Source organism: Tamandua tetradactyla, chromosome 2 (genome assembly GCF_023851605.1).
Source record: "Tamandua tetradactyla isolate mTamTet1 chromosome 2, mTamTet1.pri, whole genome shotgun sequence".
Taxonomy (NCBI): Eukaryota; Metazoa; Chordata; class Mammalia; order Pilosa; family Myrmecophagidae; genus Tamandua; species Tamandua tetradactyla.
In genome coordinates this window covers 148,259,697-148,282,766 of record NC_135328.1, presented here as the reverse complement: position 1 = coordinate 148,282,766, position 23,070 = coordinate 148,259,697, and the positions used below count along the sequence as shown (strand labels likewise).

Sequence of the window (23,070 nt, the reverse complement as noted above, 5' to 3'; positions counted from 1 at the left end):
CCTTATTTAGTCATCTAATTTCCAGGAGTTAATTTTAAAAATCATTTCAAATTCTATTTGAATAAAGAAGATTAGAATAAAAGGAAGGGGGGAAGAAAGGGAAAAGGGGAGGGAAGCAGGACAAAAGATAGTCATAAGCCATGTAAGAATGTTTGTCAATAGTAAGAATATATTTTGATAAATTAGAATGATCAAAACTGGAAAGTGCCACTTTGTAAGTAAATGGGGCACCCATTGCTGGGATACAGGATGCATGGGCAATTTTCAGAAGAGTTGCAAAATTTGGTCAGAGAATATCTATGTCTATCTGTCCCAAAATTAAGACTAAAACTCATTTCCAAAGAGCGTAAAAGTATATTAAATGAACTCCACTCTTTTTTCTAATAATGTTTTCTGGTGAGAAATCCTATGCATAAGTGATATTTAAGTTTCCATTATTGAGTTTCTCTGGTTCTCCATTAACTGATTCCAGTGGCAGGCAACTTCACATGCTTCCATATACTTACAACGGTACCTACAATAAGCACCCAAAGAGCCTAATATCCCTTTTGTATCACAAAATCACCAAACCAACCTGAAAAATAGAATACCTAGAATAATTGAACCTATTTAATTAAAAGTTGGTGAGACACAAATAAAATTCCTCATACATGAAGCAGCTTTCACTGAATCTCCTCCTTTCCTTTACGGCAAATACAATGCCTTCACCCCCATAATATCCCATTTTTTTCTCCCAACATCTCTCTTGCATCAAGTTTCCTATCCGTCTATCTACTTGTCACATGTTATCTTTCACTACCCTGATTGTCATTGGACCAATAATAAAAAATGTTTGGAACACTTTGCAAAAAGTAGGAAGACAGTAATAGTTCCACTATCCAAACATAACTATCTTCATATTAATATACTGTCTTTTAGTCTTCATTTAAAAACAATCATCTTCATAAAGGTATGATCATACCATGTACACACAAAATGCAAAAATCTTCTTTTTTGCATAATATATTCTTAAGTATATCTCCATGGTCTTTGTAATTATCATTTTAATAACTGTACTCCATTTACTATCTTACACTAATACTTATTTTTCAAAATCTATCAGGTTGTTTTCAAATTTTCACTGCTGTAACTAATATTACACAGAATATTTTATGAATAAAGACAGTATGTGTTAAAAAAAAAGTTGGCAAGACGGTAAATTGCTGTTCACCTGTATGTCCTTATTTACTGTTGGGCAAAATGGTTCATAGAACTTCATGCCATAGAGAAGATCTCAGCATGGATATTGAGGCCATTGGGCTTTGTGCATGAAAAGCTTTTTTTACTTCTAAATATGGGGAACTACTTATCCAGTATGGTCTTTTTATCAGTTCCTTCTTTTCTCAGGGCAATGATGATGAAAAGCTTTTCAGGGATGTCTTTAAAGTGAAATATGCAGCCTCTGAAGCCTGAGCCTATTTGTTGTTTCAAAGAGACTTTAAGAAACTGCTCATGGAGACTAATGCTCTTACTCATTGCCATGAGTTCTAGGATTCTCTTTCCTAGGTTTTGAAGAGAAGACAGTCTACTATGGCCAGATATTTCACTGTCTTTAAAAAAAACCAACTACAGTTTCTGAATGCATATATCTGGTGAGATATTAGCTTACACATATTTTTATTAGCTATTAATAAACCTCAAAAAGTGAAGGTAAGATTTCCCTGTACATCTTTTTCTTCTTCAAGCAAATCATAATGGAACAATAGGAAACTATATCACCATCTTTCTTTGAAGAAGAGACTAATAAAGACTTTTAGTGTGAAATGAGTTTCTGTATACTCAGAGGTTCTGATGGATCCATTAAAGTCCATAAGCGACTAAATGGATTCCTTGGTTCCCCATAACCTGACAGGGAGGGTTTGATGGCACAGATAAATAGCTGAAATACTGTATTGGAGCTGATATTAGAAGCTTTCTTTCACAAACATTTTGAGCAGACTCACACTACTCTATTTTTAGTGTCTTCCTACACAAATGAGTGAAGGAGCTCAGCCACAACATCAGAAGTAAGACTTCCGGCTTCTGGGTTCAGTTTGCTCTGAAATCTTATGGCAAAGAAATGGCACTATCGTTAGAAATTTAACAACTGCATAATTATATCTTATATGCTCCCATGGGAGAAAGTATTTGATAGCAAACATCATGTGGCTACAGCTACACTATGATTTGGGTTGGGATGAAAGGATAAAATATAAGAAGACATATTGGGACAACTCTGTATATAAACGTTAGTATTGGAAAGAGAAAAATTTCAAGTTGCATGATAGCTTCATGGACAATTTTTATTTTTCTTATCATTTCCACAGATGTGATTAGTAATAATAAATTACATCTCTAAAGGAATTTATAGTTTCTTATACAGGTCCTAATTTGATACTCATAATTCTACGAGAGCAAGTATTTTTACTGCAATTTTACAGACGAGATGAACAAGAGTAATTTAAGAGCCTTGGAATTTTAAAATTGTAGAGTTGGTAGGGAACTTAGAGATCATCACATAGTTCTCAAAAGTTTTTCCTCCTTTCCTTTTTCTTTTTGTTGAGGGGAAAGGGGTAAAAAAACACGTATTTTTTTCTAATCAGAATGCTCATGTAGAAGTTCATCTTAGAAAACACTTTAAAGTGTAATATTTATTTTCAAGTTCAAGTTTGTAAAATTTTCTTATTATAAAAACAATGTGAAAACAATGTTTTGATTAATCCAAAGTTTGAAAATTGTTATTAATATTAATAGGCATATTATATTTTACACTAAATCCTCCTTTACTTCCTTTATTTATAAATACATTGTATTTATTTCTTATTACCTGTTTATTTCTATACTCTGTGTGTTGCACAGTACTGTAGATAGTTGTCAATTATATGAATGAATTTTTGTACCTGATAACATATTTCATTTAAGAAAACTGCCCAGTGATTTCAGAATATCCTTAAATGAAAACAATCTCCAAATTCCAACTATGAGTACCTGTACAGAAAAATAACAATCCCATCTACTCCACACAGCCACAATAAAGCTCAGAAGTGGAAAGGATCAGGTGAGCTAGAAAGTGGTGGAAGACTCAAGGCAAAAAGAGCAATCTAAAATTATTACGATCCCTTCATGATTATACAAGAAACACCACAAGCAGAGCGCATGCCTATGTTGCTCAAATATTCCACATTTTTGCATGTGAACAAAAAATGATATGCATTTCCAGATTCCAAACTGAACTAGAACCAAGAGGCAGGAGTCCTGATTCCATATTCACCCAGCTAGCTCACCAATTACCTCTGCATAACCGTAGCATATCATTTAGTTCAGAGATAGGTATTCTTATCTGTAAAATGTGCTTGTCTTAGGGGGAAAGAGAAAAGAAATTAAACTATATTATGGAAGATAATTCCTAACTTCCATAAGCTTCCTGATATCTTCAGTGAGACTTAGTGACTATGTGTGGTGCATTTTTCTGGAAAGTGTTTCCAGAGTTTTCATCATATTCTCAAATGGTCCACAATAAAAAAGTAAGTTACCACTAATTCATAGCTTTTCAACTAGCTTTGGTCTTTGTGACTGTTTTAAATCTCTATGTATAGTACTGTAGAACTAAATCTGGAAACCAGTTCACTTGACCTCTAGAGAGTGGGTTTTTGCTTGTTCTATTACTCAACCTCTTTTTCTACCTTTAAATTGCTCAGGGTCTTGGGTTTGATAGGCTTCCTATCTCCCACCTCCTACATACTACCAATGGTTTTAACTTTTTGGCATTTGTTTCCCTCTGACTTCTTAGCTGTCTGCTATTCCCTTTGCAGCTAGAGTTGAAGTAACCTAAGGGGAGATTAAATTACTGGAGTTTGAGTAAGTTAATGAAGAATATGCAGCAAAATGATTTTATCTTCCCTTCCTCGTCTTTCAGATATTTTTAAAATATCAAATTAGTATTTTGTTATAGTTAGTATACCTGGACATTTCAACTCTTTGGAACTATGGTGAGCTGAATCATGCCCCTTACAAAGACATGTTAACTTCCTGGTCCCTGTCCTATGGGCATGAACTCATTTGTAAATCCATCTTCAAGCTCTAACCCCCAGTCCTGTGGGTTGTAAACTCATGTATAAATAAGATCTTTGAAAAATCCTATTTGAATGAGGCCAAACTGAATCAGGGTGAGCCTTAAAGTGGTAAGACTGGAGTACTTATAAGCAAAGGAAATTTGGACACTGAAGTGCAAGCAACGGGAGGAGACGCGAGAGTGACTGCCATGTGATAGAGGCGATGATTGACTGCCAGCAGCCACCCCCAGGACATGACTGACATCAGAGAGAGTATGGCCTGCTGATAACTTTGATTTTGGACTTTAAGCCCCCAAACTGTGAGCCAAAAATTCCGGTTGTTTAAGCCAACTGGTTTGTGGCAGTTTGCTATAGCAGTTCTGACAAAATAAGGCAAGAAATGCCCCATTATGTTAACTTAATCAACTGCATCCTACAACTTCTGATTCTGGACATAAGACATAAGCCTTAACAATGCCACTGGAATTAAAGTCTAGCTTCCAGAGAGAGCCATTATAGAGGCTTTGCTTTATTGAACATGCCCATTGTACATCCCAGAGGATTAATCTTTTATCCAATCCCTCTTAATTGTACTTTGTAAATGCTGTACAATTTTGAATACATCTGGATTTGTCTTGTGTCTCTAACAGACTAGCTTTGGCAACAGGGATTGCAGGAGATGTTATATCTTTCAAGTACCTAGACACTTGTTTATCAATAAATAAATCAAAGATATATCAGTAAAATCTGGAGGCTAGAAAATCTGTGTGAAAAAGAGTTATTATCACTGGATAGTATTAAGCCTCAGCAAATTTAAATAAATTGTTCAATAGCAATGATTGGCTGCTTTTCTAAGTGGTTATCCTCACAATCTAGTGGAGCGGCATTTTACAAAGAGAACATAAGTCCCATTTTCTAACTCTGCTTTTTTATTTCATTGTATTCCAAGGTCGTCTGATTCCAGGGAGCTCTGCTGGCTACAAGCTCATGGAGGTTGGCAGCTAGATGAAATATTTGGGTACACTATCTTTGGTGGCAGTAAATTTTACCCTTAATAATAACTGCTTAAGTGATATTGCCAACACGGAGATGCAAGATGGCCCCTGGAAAAGTCTTCGCTTAGAATCAGCTTATAAAAGGATAAATCCCACTTGCTTAGTACTCTGGAGGATGACAGAGACTGGAAAAGAACTCCATAAATACTAAATTGAAGAAAAAGAAAAATAATCTCAAAGAGCAGGAAGGAAATTTCTGACCCAGACCTGCCGGTCCATACAACCCACCCTTACTTGTACTGGCACAGCTTGGGAGTCGTGCAGAGATGGTACAGATGCCCACTGTCACCACTGTTATTTAACATTGCACTGCAAGTTCCATCCAGGGTAGCAAGGCAAGGAAAAATAAATAAAAGGCATCCAAACTGGAAAGGAAGATGTAAAACTTTCACTATTTGCAGATGACATCATCCTGTAGAGGGAAAAATCCCAAAATATTGACAACAAAGTGACTAAAGCTAATTTAAAAATTGAGCAAAGTGGTGGGATATAAGTTCAACACTCAAAAATCAGCAATTGTTTCTATACACTAGTAATCAGCAATCTGAGGAGGAAATTAAAAAATGTATATTACATTTAAATAGCAACTAAAACAATCAATTATCTGGGGATAAATTTCACCAGAGATGCAAGGAACTTGTACACAGAAAACTACAAAACATTACTAAAAGAAATCATAGAGACCTAAATAAATGGAGGGAAATTCCATGTTCATGGGTTAGAAGACGAAATACCACTGACGTGTCAATTCTACCCAAAATGAATTACAGATCCAATTCAATTCCAGTCAAAATTCCAAAGGCCTACTTTTAGAAATGGAAAAGTTAATTATCAAATTTATTTGGAAGGGTAGGGTCCCAAAGAGCCGAAAACATTTTAAAAAAAGAAGAACAAAGTTGGAGGACTCACACTTCCTGATAAAGCTTATTACAAAGCTACAGTGGGCAAAACAGCATGTTACTGGCACAAGGATAGATATATCAACCAATGGAGTTGAACTTAGAGTTCAGAAATAAAACCTCACATGTATGGACAAATGATATTTGACAAGTACACTCAAATGGAAAAGAATAGTCTTTTCAACAAACAGTGTTGGGAAAACTGGTTATCCATATACAACATAATGAAATGGGACCTCTATCTCATACCGTATACATAAATGAACTCAAAATGGATATAAAGACTAAACTTAAGAACCAGAACTATAGAACTCCTAGAAGAAAATGTAGGGAAGCATCTTTAGGATCTTGTGATAGGAAATGGTTTCTTAGACTGCATTCAAAGCAAAAGTAACAAAAGGAAAAATAAATAAATGGGGCCTCCTCAAAATTAAAAACTTTTTTGCATCAAAAAACTCTATCACAGAATGAAAAGATGACCTACTCGATGGAAGACAATATTTGGAATTCATATATCTGATAAGGTATATATCTGATGTAAAAAATATGATATATAGATCCATATAACTAATAAGGAATATATAAAGAAGCCTTACAAATCAACAATAAAAAGACAAACAACTCAATTGAAAAATGGGCAACAGACTTGAATAGATATTTCTCCAAAGTGAATATACAAATGACTAAAAAGCATATGAAAAGATGCTGAACATCACTAGCTATTATGTACATGCAAATCAAAACTATAATGAGATACCATTTAACACCTACTAGAATGGCTAGTATTAAAAAAAAACTACAAGTGTTTGAGAGGATATGGAGAAATAATAGCATTCATCGTTGATGGGAATGTAAAATGGTGCAGCAGTTGTGGAAGGCAGTTTGGCAGTGCCTGGGGAAGCTAAGTATAGAATTGCCATATGACCTGGCAATCCCTATACTAGGTATACACTAAAAAGAATGGAAAGCAAGGACTCAGACATTTGCACACAGATGTTCAGAGAGGAATTATTCACAATTGCCAAAATATGGAAGCAACCCAAGTACCCATCAACTGATGAATGGATAAACAAATGTGATACACACATACCATGGAATATTATTCAGCTGTAAAGAGGGATACAGTGCCCATACACACAATAGCACATATGAACCTTGAAGACATTATGCTGAGTGAAGTAAGACAATCACAAAAGGACAAATATTGTTTCACTGATATGAAATAATTTGAATAAGCAAACTCACCGAGTTAGAATCTAGAATATAGGTTACCAGGGGCTGGGATGGGGTTACAGAATGAAGAGTTAATGCTTAATTTGTGCAGCATTTCTGCTTGGGTTGATGGTAAAGTTTTGGAATCATGGTGATGGTAACACATTATTATGAATGTTATTAACAGTACTGAATTATATATGTGAATATGGTTAAATGAGTAAATTTTAGAACCTATAAGTGTTACTAGAATAACATTAAAAGAAAGACATTAAAAGAAGACTGTGTATAACACAGTGAACCCTCTTGTAAAGGATGGATCCTAGTTAATAGTACAAGTGTAAAAATATTCTTCCATGAAATATAAGAAATGTGCCTCCCTAATACAAGGTCTTAATAATAGGATGATATGTGGGGGAAAATACACCTACTGTAAACTTGGTCTATAGTTAACAGTACAATATTGATATTCTTTCATTAATTATAACAAAAGTACAACACTAACACAAAGTGTCAACAATAGGGGGTATACAAGAATGCTGTATTTTTACATGATTTTACTATAAATCGCCAACTTATCCAATTAAAAACATAACTACTTTGTCCGTATTTTTAACCAGCAGGAGAGAACATATGGACTAGTCCATGTATACCTGTTATTACTAACCATCTTTCATCATCTAATATCAAAGATGTTAAAACACGAAAAAAAAGTCTCTTAAAATTGGTGAAATACTGTATTTGAAAAACAACTGTGACTCCTGTTCTACCAACGATGGGTCCTTAGTGCCCTTCAAAACAAACAAACAAACCAAAAAACCCCACAGCAGTTTATGGCCATTTGGGTTGCCTTTCTTGGGATTAAGATTCCTATGAATGATTCCTGTGTGTTGGCTCAAACACATAGTATTTTGTGATTTCTCTGCTGTGGCAAATCTCATTTCAGTTTTAAAGTGTTGAGCGATTACACAGTACTGTTTGCATGGTGCCCCTTTTAGCTTTTAGGCCACTTATGGTTTGTCAATCAGTCCTACAGTGTTATTTATTTATCTATCACTTAATAACCATGCCGCAGATAATAATTTCTTGGGCCTAGCATGGTAATTTGTACTATAATTTCACCCCTGCTGCTGTAAACTTGCATCCAGCTTCAGCTATGATTGCTAAAATGAAGATTTCTAGGTCACTTTTCAGCCTCTTTGGTTCCTGTCTTTCATCATTTCATCCCACTCCATCTTCTTCAGTTGAAGTATGGCTCATCAAATGCATAAGCATGGACAAAATGTATCATTTGTTTCTTTCAGGTTATGGCATGTATGTGGCAGATTGGGTAACTTTCAAGTACTCACATGAACTTTTAAATTTGTTTTGCAGTCCTGTATACCACAAAGAAATATAAAAGTGAATGATTTTAGACTCATACTCAAGTTACTTCCTAGAACCTTCAGCATTAGGAATATGTAGAGTACGGAGAGCAATTGAGAAGTGTTCAGAGTCTTCTCAAAGCTCACTCTAATATTGGAGAGTCGACAATCAAGAGCACGAGTTTGTGAAAGAATTTATTGCTAACACAGGAAGCTCAATTCTTGAAATATCAAAGCCTTGCTCTTTATTTTTCTAGGCTCATTATATCTCAGTTGGTTTTTAGAGAAGAAACTCTTTCAAATTCCTCAACATTTTCGGCAATAGACTTTGGTCCTTTCTTTTACCTCATTGTGGGTTTTTCTCTTTTTGGCTAAGTCTTTGATGTCCGGGATTGTTTCTGCCATTGCAGGCCTTTAACACGTTAGAAAAATGTTATTATGAGTCAGTGTCATTACCCAAAGAGTCAAGAATCTGATCTGCAAAATAAATGAAAACAAAGGGCATTTCCTTCTTAAAAATTGTTCTTGGAATTTTTATGAACTCCCCTATTTTAGGCATGCTTAGAACAGAGTGAATCAAGGTTCTTGGGTGCTTCTGATGCCAAATTCATTAACTTAGAGAACAAAGCCCTGCAGTGTTGCCTTTTGATGAGTTGCAGATGTTAGGTCTCTTAATAGCTACCTCATGGCTTAGAGACAGCCCCCACAGAGAGAGGCGTTGCAGCAGAGTGAGAAGGTCTGCTTTTGAAAACTACTTTCAACACTTCCTGGATGCCACTTTGGGCAATCAACTCACATTCCCTAAATCTCTGTTTTCTCATCTGAAATATGGGAGAGATAATACCCATCTCTTAAACATATCACATGGATTCATTTTTAAATGCCTAAAACCTCCATGCTACTGAACTACATGTAGTCAGCATACAATAAATGGTGTTTTCTCTCTCCTTAGGCAAGAAGGATTGCTTAATAAATTATAAAGGCTTCATGCAACTATAAGACAATTTCATTAACAGCATTTTGCTTCAGAATTTTTGCAAAGCAGTTTTAGAAAGGGAAAAGAAATCTAGCCATTATCTTACAACAGCTAGCACAATATAGGTACACAATAAAAGCCATCTTTCTCTCCATTTTCCAAACTTTTCATCACTTATTAGCACAGATATGGCATGTCATACAAATGTCAGCATTTCCTACATCAAAGCAAACTTTTCTCTTTGTTTTGTTGTCCTGTTCTAACATCAAAAATATCCTTTTGAAGGTTCATAAACATGGTGGAAAAGAAATAACAAATACAAAATTCCCCTTACCTTTCTTAGACAAATATCAAGATTTAATGCACCTGAAATACAAAGAAAAATATTGGGAAAAAAAAAAGGAGTTCAGATGTAGCTATGTGTAACTTCTCAAAGTGGACAAGACATCTCCGTGCTTACAAAACTGGCTATATTTTTATTTTCCACCCTTATAGAAATGATTAACTCACATAAGGTCAAGGTAGGCATTCATTCTTTCTAAACAACTTTCTTGACTGTCTCATCACTATTATTTCAAATCCAGGATCTACAATCCATATTAATCCTTCACTGAATCATTTTAAATTAATCAATTGTACATCTACTTAAAAAATCAAAGAAACACCTAGATAGATTTTAAGGCTACATCTCTTTTTATTGTAAGCACTTTTTGTCTTATCACATCACTGAAAGATGCACAATTTCAAAACAAATATTTTTATTTATTTATTTGACTTACTCAACAATTTTTATAAATGGGTCCACTATTTTGGGAAAAGACAGCACAAGTAGTTTTTACTTTGCATCATAGCTCGCCTTTCCACATAGTTCTGCCACTCGCTTTTGGATGCTTAATTGGGTTTCACCCTCTTAATATGAAATTGAAATTTTAAAAATTGATTTAAATTTAGAAAGTTAGACCAGGTGTTTTTCATTAAATGACTTAATTTATAGCCATGATAAGGGGATATTCTTTCATCTCTATAAGGTATATAAATACTTAGTCCAACATCTTATAATTTTAAGTGGAAAAACAAGATAATTCAAGGCCAAGGTCATCCTTTCATGTGTAGGTTATTTTCCCTCTTAATTTTAGTAGCTCCCACAATGTATACTATCATGCTGTAAAACCCATAAATTCCAAGCATGACAAAGGAAGTTAGTACAATATGGGACTAGGCTGCAATAGAACCAAACACATTATCACTTCTTTGGTTATTAGAATATCTATGATATATATCAGCTACCAATCTGGGGATCTAAGTTATCATATTGTAATTCCATTCAACGAAACCTAGGGAAACAGTGGACATGTTTAAAGTAAATGTTCCCTATCTAAGTATATTGATGAATCCCAAAGATTTGCAGACTATGGAAGATGAACTGCAAAAACCCATGGTAAAATACATAAAAGCTTTTGGTTATAATAATCATACCTCTCAATTAATTGCTATATTTTAATGTATGGTATCACATACTTTCTGCACAATAAAACATGAAACTTAATCAATGTTTTTCATTGTACCTGATATATGAGTCAGTTATTTTTTCATTTTTTATCGATAAACATGCAAGTAATGAAATATAATATTAAAACAATTACCCATGAAACCTACCATCTAATGTAAGAAAAAGAATATAATCAATATGTGTAAGGTTTCTTGGGCTCTTTTCACCCCATTCCTTAGCCATCTTCTCAGAGGTAATTACTAGCCTGCATTTTCATTTATTGTCATTTTTCAGTATTTTTTTTTAAATTTCATCAGGTATATTTATAACCCTTACCAGTCTATCACTCAATTTGCTTGTTTTTCAATTTAATAAGAATACTGTATGTATTCTCAGTATCTTTTTGCCCTCCACATTATGTTCTAAAATGTATTGAGGTCAATTAATCTAGTTGCAACTCACTGATTTTTTACTCACGTATGCTATTTCCTTAAATGCCTATATCAAAATATATTTACGCATTCTTTTGTTGATGGACATTTAGTTGTTACCAAGTTTTTTTCCTATCCTGTATAATTGTCTCCTGGGGCAGGCACAAATTTCTTTAGGTCATAAATCTAGCAGTGGATCTGCTGAGGCATTGGATGTTTTGGTTTGTATTCCACCAAATGCAGACCTTGAGGCAATATTTGGGTGTATGTGTTTCTTTAGGTGGGTTACTCCAGGGAACATATGGAGTGTAGGCAAGTGAGGCAGGGAAAGAAGAAAAGCTAATAAATGGTGTGTTAATGTCTGGCTAATGCTGTGGCAACTGGAATCCAGTTTTAAGGTGGAGGTTTTGAAAGTTTGTTAAACTTACCTCAGAATCATCCAACCAAGCAATAAGAAAAGCTCAGATGTTTATCCTTCACTTCCTGTCCCTTGTTGCTTAAGGTTATTTTAGGCCAAATTCGTGTCCTCACACTCTAGCCTGCCCCAAGCACAGGCTGAGTGAAGTCCTGGCAAATTATTAAGATGCCATCAGCATGTGTGAGGGTTGTCCACTCGAGCTACGATTGACCTCTAGGGTTGGCCAAGGACGCATGTGTTCAATTTTGCAAGACAGTGATGAATTGCTTTCTAAAGTGGTTGTACCCTGCTTGAATTTCTCATCCGCAGTGTATTAGAGGTCCTATTGTTCAGAATCCATACTGAATTGTCAGTTTTAAACCTTTGCCAACCTAATGGTTATTAAGAGGCACTTAAAAATTATTGTATTTTTCTGATTGCTAATAAGGTAGAACACCTTTAAATAAATTTATTAGTCATTTAGCATTTTCTCCCTCCCCATCTGTGCTGGTTTGAAAGGATGTGTGTCCCCTAGAAAAGCCATGTTTTAATCCTAATCCCATTTTGTAAAGGCAGCCATTTCTTCTAATCCCTATTCAGCATTGTATGTTTGAAACTATAATTAGATCACCTCCCTGGAGATGTAATGTAATCAAGAGCAGTTGTTAAGATGGATTAGGTGACGACGTATCTCCACCCATTCGGGTGGATCTTTATTAGTCTGAAGTCCTATAAAAAAGGAAACATTTTGGAGGCAAGAAATTCAGAGAAGAACGACATAGCCACGAGAAGCAGAGAGCCCACAAGCCAGAGAACTCTGTTAATGAAGAAGGAAAATGCCTCCTGGGGAGCTTTATGAAACAGGAAGCCAGGAGAAGAAGCTAACAGATAATGCCGTGTTCACCATGTGCCCTTCCAGATGAGAGAGAAACTCTGACTGTGTTCACCATGTGCCCTTCCACTTGAGAGAGAAACCCTGAACTTCATTGGTCTTCTTGAACCAAGGTCTCTTTCCCTCAAAGCCTTAGATTGGACATTTCTGTAGACTTGCTTTAACCGGGACATTTTCTCGGCCTTAGAACCGTAAACTAGCAATTTATTAAATTCCCTCTTTTAAAAGCCATTCTGTTTCTGGCATATTGCATTCCAGCAGCTAGCAAACTAGAACACCACCCAAAAAGCTTCCTTGTGTCCTTCATCCATTTTAAACAGTGGTTTTATACATTTTTTAGAAATCTTTATGTATTTTGGATACTATGCTTGACAGTAAATATATATGTGTAATAATTCTTAATATTAAGAAAGTTGAATTTTATCAATCTTTTTTTATAGTTACTTCATTTTATATCTTGTTTAAGAAATATCCTTCTACCTCAATAGTGTGTTCTCAATGTTATATTTTCAACTTTTCATATGTATTTGGAAGGGGGATGGGGTTGTTGTATGGTCCGGAAATCAAATCCAGGTCTCCCACAAGGAGGGCGAGCGTTTTACCACTGAGCCACCCAACATGTTTGGTTTTCATATTTAGTTATTTAAACTTACTGAAATTTAACTTAATGTATGATATGAAGAAGGATCCAATTTTGTTTGTTTTCTTGTGAATAACCAATATTTTCAGCACAGTTTATGGGATGAACCATCTTTTTCTACTCATTGCAATGCCATGTCTGTACTAAACCATTTCCTTACATATGCGGCTTTTATTTTTCCTGTGTAAGTATCAAATTGTTTTCATTACCATAGCTTTATGCATAGTTTTGATATCTATTAATCCAAATCTTATCTTTTTCTTCTAAAAGAATGTCTTGGCTTTTCCCTAAAAACTGTAGAAAAACTGCTTTTCAAGCATGAAAACACCTGTTGGAATTTTGACTGACTGAGATTACACTGAATTTAGATATCACTTGAGGGCAATTGACCTCATAATGACTCTAAATCTCTTTATGTCTGAACACAGAATATCTCTCCATTATTTATGTCTTATTTATTGTCTTTAAATAAAGTTTTAAATGTTTGTTTGCATGCTTTTTCTTCTAGATACTGTATATGAGGCTCAAAAGATTCCTTCTATCCTAGTTTGTTGGAAGTCTTTCATCACGAACAAATGCTTTTTCTGCATCTAATGTGATAGTGGTATGGTATTTTTTTCTTTTATTCTTCAATGTGGTGAATTACATTAACCAATTCATTAACATTAGCCAATGTTGGAACAAACTTTTCGCTCTTGTGATAAAGGTTTTGTTCATGATTGTCTAGTTTTCTGGGCACTAAGCTTACAGCAATAAATTAGTCAGTCCCCATTCTTATGGAACTTATATTCAAGTGTGACTGAGTGGTGGGGTGGTGGGTGGAAGTTGCAAAAAATAAACAAACAAATAGCTAGATGCATTAAGCAATATCAGGAACTGGTATTCAGAAAAAGACATACGTATTAACCAAACCCCTTGCTGCAAAACCAAAATGATAACTTCTGATTAACCGAGATTACAAAAAACTCTTGCACGTTTATCTGAACAAGACATTGCACATGTCCTTGCCTGATCTCAATGACCAAAACTAATGTGGACAAGCATAAAGTACATAAGCACACAATGCTGCGAAAGAACATCAACTAAGGAAATAAGAGAAGGACGAGTTTAACATTATATATAATAAAATGGTCATCAAACTGAACCAGAATGCCTTCAGTTTATTTTGGTTTCATGCTTCCTAAAAGTGTTTGCTTTGTTCTTTTTCCCAGAATATACAGTATAGGTAAAAACAGTATTAAAAGGAATTTGTGGGACTACTTAAAAAAGCTAGAAGGTAATTATGCAGTCTCCTATAGCGTACCTAGTAATGGGACATCAGTATCCATCAGTATTTATAAACAAGTTTATCCTTCTAACTTTTGCTATGAAATAACTCTCTCCCTAGCTCCTCTATCTTTCTGTGTTAGAGCCCAGGATCCTGGGTCTGCCTACAGAGTCAAACAAAGGGCAGACATCGGTGGCAGAATTAGCCAAGCAGTCCCAGTGAAGAAAATGGGATCAGATAAACTCCCCTCATGGGGCAGAAATTAGAGAGAATTTCCAGCCAACAGTGCAAAAGAAAGTAAGAAATGGCTAAAGTATTTTGGTTAACTGGGAGATAGGCATGAGAGAGCTATGTGGCCCCCAAATGAATTATCTTCAGCTGCCTATCTCTAAGAAGGAAGTGAATCACAGAACATCTTGGTAATGAGGGTCTCCTGCCTCAGACAGCACTAGCACATTTTAAAAAACCCACTAAGAGGAGCTGTGGAAAGGAGGGGGGTTGCTCTGGTTAAGTGTGACTGGAGGTGTGTTGAAAGTTCTAAAATTTGAGCGGCTGGTTTGGGGAGACAGGTCAAGGTCGTACCACTGGGGACCTTATCAACACCCCAGGCATGTCCTGAGCTGAGCTTCAAGTGCTTTCTAAGAGCCCCTATGATTTGGACAACTGCAGGAGTTTTTGTGACAAGGAATGAGAAGAAACAGATTGGAGCAAAGTGCGTGGAGTGAGGGCTAGAGAAGGAAACTTGTCAAGAGTAGAGAGAAGGAGAATCAGTTCTGAGCTGCGATAGAAATGAGGCCATGAAGGGATTCAGCTGGAGCCAAGAAGCCAACTTCTGGGTTCCTGGAAACCCTTTTGTCTATAGAGCGGTTCCTGGAAACCCTTTTGTCTGTGAAAACCCTGACAACTTTTCCTCATAACAGAGTATATTATTATGTACGTTATTTTGAAGCCAGCCCTATCTGGGTGTAAATTCTGTCTTTGCTTTTATAGTAGCATGACCTTAGGCACAGTATTTGCCCTTTATCAGCCTTGTTTTCCTGATCAGTACAAATCAGCCTCCTTGGGTGGTTTTGGGGGCGTGAGGTGAAGTACTTTGAATGCTTACCATAACGCTCAGCTAGATAATAATAATTTCGTTTAAAAAAATCATTCAATAAATGAAAGCTCATGTTCATCTCAAATGCTGGGGCCAGGAAAAGAGGTGCTGTTTACAGGTGCTCAGGGAAGGAGAGGGGTCCATGAAGTCGGGGGAAGATGGCATGGTGCTTTCAGAGGATGTTCTGGGGTTTGGCGTACGAGAGCAAGGGTTGGGCCAAACAAAACATTAATCTACATGTTTGACCTGAACTTGAACCCTTGATTTCTTGGCAGCAGATGAGGCCTAAGAAAAGTAAGGTCATCATGGTTACCATGTCCAACTTCTAGCTCGGTGTCAGCACTCACGGGCAATGGCTGCTTTCTCTCTTCAGCTTAGGCATCTCTCGGGAGAGGGACTTTATACCTATATCACCCAGCTGTCACCTACCCACGTCCATCTGTAATTATGAGAGAGTTCTTCTTCAGAGTGGGCTGAATTCACCTTCTTGTTCTCTCCTGGAGCCACACAAAATAAATATCTCCCTCCTTTGCACGTCCCCTCCATCATACAAGGCTCTTCTTCCTTAAGATGCGTTATTGTGAGGAATTGGCTAAAAATAAAAAGAAAATAAGAAAACCTTAGGGGATATTCTTATGACTAGGACTTTTTAAGGTGATTTATAGGAGATGTTTAATGAGAGCAGGAATTGAAATTGCTCTTGGCTCAATTTAGGACAGTGAATTTTTATGACGCAACCAGATACTTTGAAGAATAAAGAAAAGATGCAAACCCTGCCCTTAAGAAGCTTAGAATCTGACTAATGTAGCCATGTTCCACGATAGAGCAGGAAAGTCTGGATGAGCAAAAAAACAGATCAGATGCAAATTAATTAAATTAATTATAAAATACTAAAAATTAAATTGTATCGTTAAAAAATTATAAACACTACTTGCAAGTCTACATTTGTTAAAGCTAAAAGCTACATTTTTTAATTAAAATGATTTATTATACATTATAAAAGCCATTTATGGCCATTGTAGAAACAAATAAGAGAATCAGCAGAAAGGAGAAAATAACAAAAACCCCACTACCCAGCCACGACCACCATACTCCATGGCATATAAGCTATGTGAACTTTTTCTACAGATCTATGGATACTTTTTATAAAATTTTACTGTACATGCTATTTTATAAAACAGCTTTTGATTACAGATATTATGCATACTTTTGGTTAATAAATATTCATTGTCAATGCTTTAGATGTCTAATTGTATTTAATTAAACAACTGCATTACTTTTTAGTAATTTACTAAAATAAATTGCTTGTGATTGGACATTTTGTTTGTTTTCAAATTTTACTAGTATAAACAGCATTATTATAGCTAAATCTTTGCATCTGCTTAATTATTTCCTTAAGATACATTCCTGAGTGTGGAATTGCAGGGTCAAAGCATATGCATGTTCGTAAGCCTATTGATAAACGGTACCACTCTGAGTTCACAATCATTATCAATGGCGTATTATTATTTTTTAACATCTGTTAATTTAACAGGTGACAATAATATGCTATTGTTTCAACTAGAAAGTTAAAGGACATTGAAAATGATGATTTTCCAATCACTTCTTTTTTCTTGAACTGTCTGTTTTTATACAGAGTATTAATATGTTTCATTCAACAAATATTTCTTGAACATCTATTTTGTGCCATATGCTACTTTTGGTGCTATGGATATATTAATAAACAAAACAAACAAAAATTCATGCTCGCTTGGAGCTTATGATCTAGGGGAGTTTATATTTCATGAGTTTTAACATGGTGAAGATATTGACAGTTTTATCGATGGTGCAAGTGTTTTGCATTCCCACCTTGCTATTTGTAAGAAGATTTGTGTAATTATGAGAGAGGAGTAATTGGGGTCAATGTGTGATAAGCTATTAGAGATGAAGTACTGTATACCTAGGAAAGCATCTAATTAAACCCCTTCATTTTATAAATAAGGAGCCTGAGGATGTCCACTAAAATAAAAAAACTTGTCTTCCACACATCTATGGCCAATTAAATTTTTTTTATTATTAAATTTTAGGAGGTGCATGGTTCGGAAATCGAACCTGGGTCTCTGGGATAGCTGGCGAGAATTCTACCACTGGACTACCCTTGTACCACCCGAGCCAATTAATTTTTGACAAAATTTCCAAATCTACTTGATGGGGAAAGAACAATCTCTTCAATAAATGGTGCTGAAAAAACTGCATATCCACATGCAGAAGAATTAAAATGGACATCTACCTCATGCCAGAAACAAAAATTAATTCAAAATGGATCAGTGACCTAAATATGAGCTAAAGTCATAAAATTCTTAGAAGAAAACAGAGGGAAATATCTTATATCAGGCAATGGATTTTTAGAGTACATCAAAAGCATGAGCAATGAAAGGAAAAAATAGATAAATTAGACTTCATCAAAATTAAAAACTTTTGTGCATCAAAGGACATTATCAAAAAAATGAAAAGAAAATCTACAGAATGGGAGAAAATATTTGGATATCTTATATCTGATAAGGTTTTAGTATTCAGAATATATAAAGAACTCAAAAACAAAAAGACAAACAGCTCGATTTTTAAACTGGCAAAGAATTCAAGCAGACAATTCTGTAAAGGAGAAATGAAAATGGCCGGCAGATACATGAAAAGACGCTCAATGTCATTAGTCATTGCTAATACATCTGCTGGGTGGAAGTGCATAGGAAGATGAGAAACTGAAGGACAAGCAAAAGCCAGGCATCCACCTTCTGAAATGCTGCAGACGGCGGCTGCAGTGGTTGTGTTGGAAATCCCAGTAACACAGGCTGTGAGATGAGTTCAGACCTCAGGCAAAGCTGAGATGGCAGCCTGGGGCAGGAAGGTGAAAGGAGATGGGGAGGTTTTGGTGGCCTCAGCCTGCCCATTTCATCCTTTTCCTCCTCCATTCACCATCTGGCTGCCCTACAACTCCCATTCTTTTTCTGTCCTCCACCAAAACCTTCTTATTCTTCTGTCATATTAAAATGTAACTGACATGACAGCAGAGTGAAGAGTTATTCAACCAACCCGTGTATCACATTTTCATTCTTAAACAAGTCAAGATCTCAGACTAGAAGGGAATAAGCACTAATTGCAATCCCAGCAATTTATTACTTGCATAATAAAGATTTTTCCTTGCTTTTCCTTCTTCTCTCCCTCCCTTCTTTCCTCCCTCTTTCTTTTCTTTCTTCCTCTCTTCTTCTCTCCCCCTGCCTTCTCTCTCTCTCTTTTCCTTTTAACTGTTTTGAGATGGAGCATGGAACTGAGGCCCATTTATCCTGCCACCTCAACAGACCTATTTTTGCCAGAATTTGACATTCCATCAAAGTGCATGCTCAAATTCTGACCAGGATAAGATCAGGAGAGGGTGATAGACCTGGAACTTTAGAGACTCACTTGTTCTTTTCTCAGAATGTGGAGAAGCATCTCTACCAGCCCTTCCCGTCCATGTCTCATCTCAATCCAGGACTGGGGGGCAGAAGATCCTTCAGCTTCTTAGGTCCTTATACCCATGCAGGTGTCTCCTCAAATAGTAGACCCCAGAACAGGTGAGAGATTGACAGAGGCCTGCAGGAGGAGTAGCCCATCATAGCTATGTGCCAACCAAAGTTTGCAGACAAGAGTGGTTCTGCTGTGGGACACGGGATCACAAAGACCTCCAGTCAGAGGTGTGGAAACTGCAGTTAATACTGGCTTAGTTTGCAGCCAAAAGAACAGCAGAAGGAAACCTAGGGTAATGGAGAAGTACAGATGGGTGGAGAGCAAGCACGTAGTTTTGTGAGTTTTATCACAGTTTTATAAAAGGCTAGCATTTATTTTAGAGCTAGTTCTTGGTTTTATTTTATTCACGGTGCATAAAGGACTTTTGGAACCTATGAAAACCTAATGATGATAAATATTTTTCGTGTATTGTCATCATTATCAAAAAACATTTATTATGTGCTTAAACCACCTGTGGTGTTTTCTTAGGTCTTGTGTGTGAGGAGAGTCAAAATTATACAATTCAGGCACTCAGAGGGAAAATTTTGAAATTAACTAACTGAAAGGGCTTTCCAGCAGCAGAATAAATAAGTTCCGAAGCAAGGGCACAGGATCTCAAGCACAAATGTAACTCGCATGCAATGAGGCAAGAAGGAGCTAAATGATGTAAAAGTGCTGAAAAGAGCATTCTGGCGAGGAAGGCAGTGGTTTTATGTTTGACACAGCTTTTGCATATTGAGTTCAGCCCGTTTGTTTCTTGGGAGAAGGACAGTTATATTTTTTTAAAGGGGTCATCAGCAGAAAAAGTCATAGAATGAAATGGACTGTTTGTTCTTGGAGGATAGTCTTCCAGGGGGTAATTATTACAGAAACTATTCTTCCTACTTAAAAGCCTTTTAAGTGATTGTGCAACCTCTCTCACATGCTGAACAACCTTTCCAATGGGGCCTGAGAGCCAGGGCAAATCAGACAAAGTGGATGGTCTGTCTGAGGCCATGACAGTGTAACTCGTATGGCTACCAGGACAAAAGATGTGACCAGAAAAAGACCCATCAAACTGACTGGCGTAAAGGCAGGGGAGAAACTCCCAGAGCATGAGTCCCTGTATATCAGATAACTAATGAAAACTATGGCCTTTGTATATAAAAAGAAAGAAGAAAATAAGTAGTAAGACTGAGAAGTTGTAATGAGCACAGGGAAATGAAGCGCAGCTGGTAAGAACAAGCATGTGAGACAGTCACATGGGAGAAGCCATTCTCACCACAATGTCAGAGAACTTTGACCAAAATATATTTAAAAGCTCCTAAAAATTCACTAATAAAAAGACAACTCAATGGAAAAATGGGCAAATGACACAAGCAAGCATTTCATAGAAGAAGAAATCACATTCCATACAACAAAAAGAGAAAATTAAGATGGTTTAAATAAAATATCAAGTGTTGGTAAGAATGTGAAACATTTGGAATGCTGGCATGAGTGTAAATTGTAACCCTAATTGTAAAAGCATTTTGGTATTATCTTGCAAAGCTGTATGGGTGCATACCCTTTGACCCAGTATTACCATTCCTATACCTATAACCTAGAAAAAACCTTGTGTGACACAACTAGATATTTTTAAGAATGTTCTAGCAGTGTTTTCTTTGTAGCAAAAATGGTGGGGGAAATCCACAAGATTAGGGGCAAATAAAAGTGTAGAATATTCATGCACTAGAAGCTCAAACAGTAAAAAATCAATGAATTCAAGTGAAATAAAACCACTTATACACATTTTGGGGACATGCTATTTAGTGAAATAAAGTAAGTTGCTTAAGAATCCATCCTTTGTGGTATTGTATTTAAGAGGTTCAAAAACAAGCAATGCATACACATGTTGTAAAATTAAGGCATTTTATTATACTGGAGGCTTCGAAGAGATATCAGACTGAATTTAAAATCTGATTCAGTATCTAATAACTTGGGTTGTGTGAATAAGTTTTTTACTCCTTTGAGCATCTGTTTGATCATCTGTAAAATGAGTTAATTGTTAAGGGCATGGGATGAAAAACAAAATTCATATTGTTGGTTACATCTTGGGGGACGTGCCAGGAGATGAGATTGCCAATATCGGTGCTTCAGTATCAGTAATGTTCTCATTCATAAGTTGATTAGTGATTGCATAGATCTAAATCTTATATTTTATAATATACAAATTTTAAATATATTTTGCATGTAACAAATGGAATATTTTTAAGAAGTGCCTATATCCCTCTACTAGAATGTATATCACATGAATATGGAGATTTTTAATCTTTTTTTTCTAACACTGTATCCCCAAGCACCCAGTTCAGTGCTTATCATGTACATACATGGTACTTGCTTAATTAAATATTTGTAGACTGAATGATACATAGGTTTCTATGATCATCTTGAGGAAAATATCTCCAATAAGAAGTGTAACAAAATACATGAATTTTTCTACTACCTTAGGAGGTAGAGCAAAGTATTTAAATCTCATTAAAAAGTTAAGCACCTCACATGTTGGGAAAGATTAGCTTCTTCAACAAATGGTGCAGAGAGAACTGGATATCCATATGCAACAGAATGAAGGATGACCCCGATCTCACACCATATACAAAATTAACTCAAAATGGATAAAAGACTTAAATGTAAGAGCCAGGACTTTAAACCCCCCAGAAAAAAAATGTAGGGAAGCATCTTCAGAGTCTTGTGTTAGGTGATGGTTTTGTAAACTTACACTCAAACCACAAGCAATGAAAGGAAAAATAAATAGATGGGGCCTCATCAACACTGAAACTTTTGTACATCAAAGGACATTGTCATGAAAGAAAAGAGACAACCTACTTAATGAGAGGAAATATTTAGAAACCACATATCTGATAAGAGTTTGATATCCAGAATATATAAAGAAATCCTACAGCTTAACAATAAAAAGCCAAACAACCCAATTATAAAATGGGCAACAGACTTGAACAGACATTTCTCCAAAGATAATATACAAATGGCTCAAAAACATATGAAAAGATGTCCAACATCACTAGGTATTATGGAAATGCAAAGTAAAATCACAATAAGATATCATTTCATATCTACTAGAATGGCTACTGTTAAAAAAAAACAGAAAATTACAAGTGTTGGGGAGGATGTGGAGAAAAAGGAACACTCATTCTTTGCTGGTAAGGATGTAAAATGGTGTAGCTGCTGTGAAAGAGTTTAGCAATACCTCAGACAGCTAAATTTGGATTACCATCTGACCCAACAATCCCTCTACCAGATATATATCCCAAAAAATTGAAAGCAGGGACTGAAACATATTTGCACACTGATGCTCGTAGTGGCATTATTCACAATTGCCAAAGATGAAAGCATCAAATGTCCATCAACCAATGAGTGGATAAATACAACGTGGTGCATACACAATGGAATATTATTCAGCTGTAAAAAGGAATGAAGTCCTGATGCATGCAGCAACATGGATGAAACTTAAGGACGTTATGCTAAGTGAAATAAGCCATTCACAAAAGGACAAATATTGTGTCATCTCACTGATATGAAATAATTAGAATAAACCAACTCACAGAGTTAAAGTCTAGAATATAGGTTATCAGAGAATAGATTGGGGTAGAGAATGGAGAGCTGATATTTAATTTATACAGAATTTCTATTTAGGTTTATTGTAAAATTTTGTAATTGGATGGTGGTGATGGTAGCACATTACTATGAGTGTAATTAACAGTGCTGACTTATGTATGTGAGTCTGATC

General features: G+C 35.8%; 1 long non-coding RNA gene across 4 annotated transcripts in view; it reads right to left on the bottom strand.

Annotated features, from left to right (window-relative positions):
- Positions 1-8,815: 8,815 nt before the first annotated feature.
- LOC143662555 (uncharacterized) overlaps positions 8,816-23,070 on the bottom strand; it is a 256,405-nt gene continuing 242,150 nt past the window's right edge. For 3 of the 4 annotated variants that reach the window (XR_013165420.1, XR_013165427.1, XR_013165415.1), the window contains one exon: positions 14,586-16,380. This is a non-coding gene — a long non-coding RNA (uncharacterized LOC143662555). Of the gene's footprint in view, positions 9,078-14,585; positions 16,381-23,070 lie in introns of those variants that run through there. The other variant, XR_013165410.1, reaches the window with a different exon arrangement.